Source organism: Saccoglossus kowalevskii, chromosome 4 (genome assembly GCF_978046115.1).
Source record: "Saccoglossus kowalevskii chromosome 4, keSacKowa6.1, whole genome shotgun sequence".
Taxonomy (NCBI): Eukaryota; Metazoa; Hemichordata; class Enteropneusta; family Harrimaniidae; genus Saccoglossus; species Saccoglossus kowalevskii.
Genome location: NC_140644.1, coordinates 8,210,826 through 8,218,406, shown reverse-complemented (window position 1 = coordinate 8,218,406; position 7,581 = coordinate 8,210,826). Strand labels below are relative to the sequence as shown.

General features: G+C 40.1%; 13 non-coding genes across 13 annotated transcripts; all 13 read right to left on the bottom strand.

Moving 5' to 3' along the window:
- Nucleotides 1–738: 738 nt before the first annotated feature.
- On the bottom strand, nucleotides 739–820 carry TRNAS-AGA (transfer RNA serine (anticodon AGA)). Its single transcript has one exon. It is a non-coding gene; the product is annotated as a tRNA-Ser (tRNA).
- Nucleotides 821–2,678: 1,858 nt separating this feature from the next.
- On the bottom strand, nucleotides 2,679–2,760 carry TRNAS-AGA (transfer RNA serine (anticodon AGA)). Its single transcript has one exon. It is a non-coding gene; the product is annotated as a tRNA-Ser (tRNA).
- Nucleotides 2,761–2,958: 198 nt separating this feature from the next.
- Nucleotides 2,959–3,040, bottom strand: TRNAS-AGA (transfer RNA serine (anticodon AGA)). Its single transcript has one exon. It is a non-coding gene; the product is annotated as a tRNA-Ser (tRNA).
- A 198-nt stretch (nucleotides 3,041–3,238) lies between these two features.
- Nucleotides 3,239–3,320, bottom strand: TRNAS-AGA (transfer RNA serine (anticodon AGA)). Its single transcript has one exon. It is a non-coding gene; the product is annotated as a tRNA-Ser (tRNA).
- Nucleotides 3,321–3,779: 459 nt separating this feature from the next.
- On the bottom strand, nucleotides 3,780–3,861 carry TRNAF-GAA (transfer RNA phenylalanine (anticodon GAA)). Its single transcript has one exon. It is a non-coding gene; the product is annotated as a tRNA-Phe (tRNA).
- A 198-nt stretch (nucleotides 3,862–4,059) lies between these two features.
- TRNAS-AGA (transfer RNA serine (anticodon AGA)) lies at nucleotides 4,060–4,141 on the bottom strand. Its single transcript has one exon. It is a non-coding gene; the product is annotated as a tRNA-Ser (tRNA).
- Nucleotides 4,142–4,619: 478 nt separating this feature from the next.
- On the bottom strand, nucleotides 4,620–4,701 carry TRNAS-AGA (transfer RNA serine (anticodon AGA)). The gene has a single exon. It is a non-coding gene; the product is annotated as a tRNA-Ser (tRNA).
- Nucleotides 4,702–5,160: 459 nt separating this feature from the next.
- TRNAS-AGA (transfer RNA serine (anticodon AGA)) lies at nucleotides 5,161–5,242 on the bottom strand. Its single transcript has one exon. It is a non-coding gene; the product is annotated as a tRNA-Ser (tRNA).
- A 421-nt stretch (nucleotides 5,243–5,663) lies between these two features.
- On the bottom strand, nucleotides 5,664–5,745 carry TRNAS-UGA (transfer RNA serine (anticodon UGA)). The gene has a single exon. It is a non-coding gene; the product is annotated as a tRNA-Ser (tRNA).
- A 179-nt stretch (nucleotides 5,746–5,924) lies between these two features.
- TRNAS-UGA (transfer RNA serine (anticodon UGA)) lies at nucleotides 5,925–6,006 on the bottom strand. The gene has a single exon. It is a non-coding gene; the product is annotated as a tRNA-Ser (tRNA).
- A 195-nt stretch (nucleotides 6,007–6,201) lies between these two features.
- Nucleotides 6,202–6,283, bottom strand: TRNAS-UGA (transfer RNA serine (anticodon UGA)). Its single transcript has one exon. It is a non-coding gene; the product is annotated as a tRNA-Ser (tRNA).
- A 198-nt stretch (nucleotides 6,284–6,481) lies between these two features.
- On the bottom strand, nucleotides 6,482–6,563 carry TRNAF-AAA (transfer RNA phenylalanine (anticodon AAA)). The gene has a single exon. It is a non-coding gene; the product is annotated as a tRNA-Phe (tRNA).
- A 197-nt stretch (nucleotides 6,564–6,760) lies between these two features.
- TRNAS-AGA (transfer RNA serine (anticodon AGA)) lies at nucleotides 6,761–6,842 on the bottom strand. Its single transcript has one exon. It is a non-coding gene; the product is annotated as a tRNA-Ser (tRNA).
- Between the last annotated feature and the right edge of the window lie 739 nt (nucleotides 6,843–7,581).

Sequence of the window (7,581 nt, the reverse complement as noted above, 5' to 3'; positions counted from 1 at the left end):
TCAACACTGCAATGGGATCGACGAATTTTGGAATCATCACATAAGTAATGTGCGCCAACATTGATATCAACAATAGACGTTTACTGTCTTAATGATACAGTCAAATAATTCAAAATTAGGCTATATAAGGAAAATGTGTTTATTGCTACACTTACATTACGAGTATACATACCCTAAATAGACGTAGTCGGCAGGATTCGAACATGAGCGGGCAGAGCCCAATGGATTTCTAGTCCATCGCCTTAACCACTCGGCCACGACTACTGCTATGTTGTCCTGTTCAACACTGCAATGGGATCGACGAATTTTGGAATCATCACATAAGTAATGTGCGCCAACATTGATATCAACAATAGACGTTTACTGTCTTAATGATACTGTCAAATAATTCAAAATTAGGCTATATAAGGGAATTGTGTTTATTGCTACACTTGCATTTCGAGTATACATACCCTAAATAGACGTAGTCAGCAGGATTTGAACCTGCACGGGCAGAGCCCAATGGCTTTCTAGTCCATCGCCTTAACCACTCGCCCACGACTACTGCTATGTTGTACTGTTTAACACAGCAATGGGATCGACAAATTTTGGAATCATCGCATAAGTAATGTGCGCAAACATATCAACAATAGACATTTACTGTCTCAATGAAACTTTCAAATAATTCAAAATTATGCCAAGTAGAGAAATTGTGTTTATTGCTACACTTGCATTTCGAGTATACATACCCTAAATACTCGTAGTCGGCAGGATTCGAAACTGCGCGGGCATAGCCCAATGGATTTCTAGTCCATCGCCTTAACCACTCGGCCACGACTACTGCTGTGTTGTACTGTTTAACACAGCAATGGGATCGGCACATTTTTGAATCATCACATAAGTAATGTGCGCCAACACTGATATAAACAATAGACGTTTACTGTCTTAATGATACTGTCAAATAATTCAAAATTAGGCTATATAAGGGAATTGTGTTTATTGCTACACTTGCATTTCGAGTATACATACCCTAAATACTCGTAGTCGGCAGGATTCGAATGGATTTCTAGTCCATCGCCTTAACCACTCGGCCACGACTACTGCTGTGTTGTACTGTTTAACACAGCAATGGGATCGACAAATTTTTGAATCATCACATAAGTAATGTGCGCCAACATTGATATAAACAATAGACGTTTACTGTCTTAATGATACTGTCAAATAATTCAAAATTAGGCTATATAATTAGGCTATATTAGGTATACATACCCTAAATAGACGTAGTCATCAGGATTTGAACCTGCACGGGCAGAGCCCAATGGCTTTCTAGTCCATCGCCTTAACCACTCGCCCACGACTACTGCTATGTTGTACTGTTTAACACAGCAATGGGATCGACAAATTTTGGAATCATCACATAAATAATGTGCGCCAACATTGATATCAACAATGAAACTTTCAAATAATTCAAAATTAGGCCAAGTAGAGAACTTGTGTTTATTGCTACACTTGCATTTCGAGTATACATAACCTAAATAGACGTAGTCAGCAGGATTCGAACCTGCGAATGGATTTCTAGTCCATCGCCTTAACCACTCGGCCACGACTACTGCTGTGTTGTGCTGTTTAACACAGCAATGGGATCGACAAATTTTTGAATCATCACATAAGTAATGTGCGCCAACATTGATATAAACAATAGACGTTTACTGTCTTAATGATACTGTCAAATAATTCAAAATTAGGCTATATAAGGGAATTGTGTTTATTGCTACACTTGCATTTCGAGTATACATACCCTAAATAGACGTAGTCAGCAGGATTCGAACCTGCGCGGGCTGAGCCCAATGGCTTTCTCGTCCATCGCCTTAACCGCTCGGCCACGACTACTGCTATGTTGTACTGTTTAACACAGCAATGGGATCGACAAATTTTGGAATCATCACATAAATAATGTGCGCCAACATTGATATCAACAATGAAACTTTCAAATAATTCAAAATTAGGCCAAGTAGAGAACTTGTGTTTATTGCTACACTTGCATTTCGAGTATACATAACCTAAATAGACGTAGTCAGCAGGATTCGAACCTGCGAATGGATTTCTAGTCCATCGCCTTAACCACTCGGCCACAACTACTACTATGTTGTACTGTTTAACACAGCAATGGGATCGACAAATTTTGGAATCATCACATAAGTAATGTGCGCCAACATTGACATCAACAATAGACGTTTACTGTCTCAATAAAACTTTCAAATAATTCAAAATTAGGCCAAGTAAAGAAATTGTGTTTATTGCTCCACTTGCATTTCGAGTATACATACCCTAAATAGACGTAGTCGTCAGGATTCGAACCTGCGCTGGCAGAGTCCAATGGATTTCTAGTCCATCGCCTTAACCACTCGGCCACGACTACTGCTCTGCTGTACTGTTTAACACAGCAATGGGATCAACAAATTTTTGGAATCATCACATAAGTAATGTGCGCCAACATTGATATCAACACTGTACTGTTTAACTCAGCAATGGGATCGACAAATTTTGGAATCACCACATAAGTAATGTGCCCCAACATTGATATCAACAACAGACGTTTACTGTCTCAATGAAACTTTCAAATAATTCAAAATAAGGCCATATAAGGGAATTGTGTTTAATGCTACACTTGCATTTCGAGTATACATACCAAAAATAGACGTAGTCGGCAGGATTCGAACCTGCGCGGGCAGAGCCCAATGGATTTCTAGTCCATCGCCTTAACCACTCGGCCACGACTACTGCTCTGCTGTACTGTTTAACACAGCAATGGGATCGACAAATTTTGGAATCATCACATAAGTAATGTGCGCCAACATTGATATCAACAACAGACGTTTAATGTCTCAATGAAACTGACAAATAATTCAAAATTAGGCCAAGTAGAGAAATTGTGTTTATTGCTACACTTGCATTTCGAGTATACATACCCTAAATACTCGTAGTCGGCAGGATTCGAACCTGCACGGGCAGAGCCCAATGGATTTCTAGTCCATCGCCTTAACCACTCGGCCACGACTACAGCTCTGTTGTACTGTTTAACACAGCAATGGGATTGACAAATTTTGGAGTCATCACATAAGTAATGTGCGCCAACATTGATATCAACAACAGACGTTTACTGTCTCAATGAAACTTTCAAATAATTCAAAATGAGGTCAAGTTGTGAAATTGTGTTTATTGCTACACTTGCATTTCGAGTATACATACCCTAAATAGACGTAGTCAGCAGGATTCGAACCTGCGCGGGCAGAGCCCAATGGATTTCTAGTCCATCGCCTTAACCACTCAGCCACGACTACTGCTATGTGGTACTGTTTAACACAGCAATGGGATCGACAAATTTTGGAATCATCACATAAATAATGTGCGCCAACATTGATATCAACAATGAAACTTTCAAATAATTCAAAATTAGGCCAAGTAGAGAAATTGTGTTTATTGCTACACTTGCATTTCGAGTATACATACCCTAAATAGACGTCGTCAGCAGGATTAAAACCTGCGCGGGCAGAGCCCAATGGATTTCTAGTCCATCGCCTTAACCACTCAACCACGACTACTGTTATGTTGTACTGTTTAACACAGCAATGGGATCGACAAATTTTGTAATCATCACATAAGTAATGTGCGCCAACATTGATATCAACAACAGACGTTTACTGTCTCAATGAAACTGACAAATAATTCAAAATGAGGCCAAGTCGTGAAATTGTGTTTATTGCTACACTTGCATTTCGAGTATACATACCCTAAATAGACGTAGTCAGCAGGAGTCGAACATGCGTTGGCAGAGCCCAATGGATTTTCAGTCCATCGCCATAACCACCCGGCCACGACTACTGCTCTGTTGTACTGTTTAACACAGCAATGGGATCGACAAATTTTGGAGTCATCACATAAGAAATGTGCGCCAACATTGATATCAACAACAGACGTTTACTGTCTGAATGAAACTGACAAATAATTCAAAATTATTCCAAGTAGAGAAATTGTGTTTATTGCTACACTTGCATTTCGAGTATACATACCCTAAATAGACGTAGTCGGCAGGATTCGAACCTGCGCCGGCAGAGCCCAATGGATTTCTAGTCCAGCACCTTAACCACTCGGCCACGACTACAGCTATGTTGTCCTGTTCAACACTGCAATGGGATCGACAAATTTTGGAATCATCACATTAGTAATGTGCGCCAACATTGACATCAACAATAGACGTTTACTGTCACAATGATACTGTCAAATAATTCAAAATTAGGCTATATAAGGGAATTATGTTTATTACTACACTTGCATTTCGAGTATACATACCATAAATAGACGTAGTCGGCAGGATTCGAACCTGTGCGGGCATAGCCCACTGGATTTCTGGTCCATCGCCTTAACCACTCGGCCACGACTACAGCTCTGTTGTACTGTTTAACACAGCAATGGGATTGACAAATTTTGGAGTCATCACATAAGTAATGTGCGCCAACATTGATATCAACAACAGACGTTTACTGTCTCAATAAAACTTTCAAATAATTCAAAATAAGGCTATATAAGGGAATTGTGTTTATTGCTACACTTGCATTTCGAGTATACATACCCTAAATAGACGTAGTCGGCAGGATTCGAACCTGCGCAGGCAGAGCCCAATGGATTTCTAGTCCATCGCCTTAACCACTCAGCCACGACTACTGCTATGTGGTACTGTTTAACACAGCAATGGGATCGACAAATTTTGGAATCATCACATAAATAATGTGCGCCAACATTGATATCAACAATGAAACTTTCAAATAATTCAAAATTAGGCCAAGTAGAGAAATTGTGTTTATTGCTACACTTGCATTTCGAGTATACATACCCTAAATAGACGTCGTCAGCAGGATTCAAACCTGCGCGGGCAGAGCCCAATGGATTTCTAGTCCATCGCCTTAACCACTCAACCACGACTACTGTTATGTTGTACTGTTTAACACAGCAATGGGATCGACAAATTTTGGAGTCATCACATAAGTAATGTGCGCCAACATTGATATCAACAACAGACGTTTACTGTCTCAATGAAACTGACAAATAATTCAAAATGAGGCCAAGTCGTGAAATTGTGTTTATTGCTACACTTGCATTTCGAGTATACATACCATAAATAGACGTAGTCGGCAGGATTCGAACCTGTGCGGGCAGAGCCCAATGGATTTCTAGTCCATCGCCTTAACCATTCGGCCACGACTACAGCTCTGTTGTACTGTTTAATACAGCAATGGGATTGACAAATTTTGGAGTCATCACATAAGTAATGTGCGCCAACATTGATATCAACAATGAAACTTTCAAATAATTCAAAATTAGGCCAAGTAGAGAAATTGCGTTTATTGCTACACTTGCATTTCGAGTATACATACCCTAAATAGAACCTGCGCGGACAGAGCCCAAGGGATTTCTAGTCCATCGCCTTAACCACTCGGCCACGACTACTGCTCTGTTGTACTGTTTAACACAGCAATGGGATCGACAAATTTTGAAGTCATCACATTAGTAATGTGCGCCAACATTGATATCAACAATGAAACTGTCAAATAATTCAAAATTAGGCCAAGTAGAGAAATTGCGTTTATTGCTACACTTGCATTTCGAGTATACATACCCTAAATAAACGTAGTCGGCAGGATTCGAACCTGCGCGGGCAGAGCCCAATGGATTTCAGGTCCATCGCCTTAACCACTCGGCCACGACTACTGCTATGTTGTACTGTTTAACACAGCATTGGGATCGACAAATTTTGGAGTCATCACATTAGTAATGCGCGCCAACATTGATATCAACAATGAAACTTTCAAATAATTCAAAATTAGGCCAAGTAGAGAAATTGCGTTTATTGCTACACTTGCATTTCGAGCATACATACCCTAAATAGATATTGTCGGCAGGATTCGAACCTGTGCGGGCAGAGCCCAATGGATTTCAAGTCCATCGCCTTAACCACTCGGCCACGACTACTGTTATGTTGTACTGTTCAACACAGCAATGAATCATCACATAATCATCATCACATAAGTAATGTGCGCCAACATTGATATCAACAATAGACGTTTACTGTCTCAATGAAACTTTCAAATAATTCACAATTTGGCTATATAAGGGAATTGTGTTTATTGCTACACTTGCATTTCGAATATACATACCCTACATAGACGTAGTCAGCAGGATTCGAACCTGAGCGGGCAGAGCCCAATGGATTTCAAGTCCATCGCCTTAACCACTCGGCCACGACTACTGTTATGTTGTACTGTTTAACACAGCAATGGGATCGACAAATTTTGGAATCATCACATAAGTAATGTGCGCCAACATTGATATCAACAACAGACGTTTACTGTCTCAATGAAACTGACAAATAATTCAAAATGAGGCCAAGTCGAGAAATTGTGTTTATTGCTACACTTGCATTTCGAGTATACATACCCTAAATAGACGTAGTCAGCAGGATTCGAACCTGCGTTGGCAGAGCCCAATGGATTTTTAGTCCATCGCCATAACCGCCCGGCCACGACTACTGCTCTGTTGTACTGTTTAACACAGCAATGGGATCGACAAATTTTGGAGTCATCACATAAGTAATGTGCGCCAACATTGATATCAACAACAGACGTTTACTGTCTCAATGAAACTGACAAATAATTCAAAATTATTCCAAGTAGAGAAATTGTGTTTATTGTACACTTCCATTTCGAGTATACATACCCTAAATAGACATAGTCGGCAGGATTCGAACCTGCGCGGGCAGAGCCCAATAGATTTCTAGTCCATCGCCTTAACCACTCGGCCACGACTACTGCTATGTTGTACTGTTTAACCACAGTCCCTCTATCACGTGATAGAGGGACTGTGGTTTAACACAGCAATGGGATCGACAAATTTTTGAATCATCACATAAGTAATGTGCGCCAACATTGATATCAACAATAGATGTTTACTGTCTCAATGAGACTTTCAAATAATTCAAAATTAGGCCAAGTAGAGAAATTGTGTTTATTGCTACACTTGCATTTCGAGTATACATACCCTAAATAGACGTAGTCGGCAGGATTCGAACCTGCGCGGGCAGAGCCCAATGGATTTCTAGTCAATCAACTTAACCACCAGGCCACGACTACAGTTATGTTGTACTGTTTAACACAGCAATGGGATCGACAAATTTTGGAATCATCACATAAGTAATGTGCGCCAACATTAATATCAACAATAGATGTTTACTGTCTCAATGAAACTTTCAAATAATTCAAAATTAGGCTATATAAGGGAATTGTGTTGATTGCTACACTTGCATTTCGAGTATACATACCCTAAATAGACGTAGTCGGCAGGATTCGAACTTGTGCGGGCAGAGCCCAATGGATTTCTAGTCCATCGCCTTAACCACTCGGCCACGACTACTTCTATGCTGTACTGTTTAACACAGCAATGGGGTCGACAAATTTTGAGTCATCACATAAGTAATGTGCGCCAACATTGATATCAACACTGTACTGTTTAACACAGCAATGGGATCGACAAATTTTGGAATCATCACAT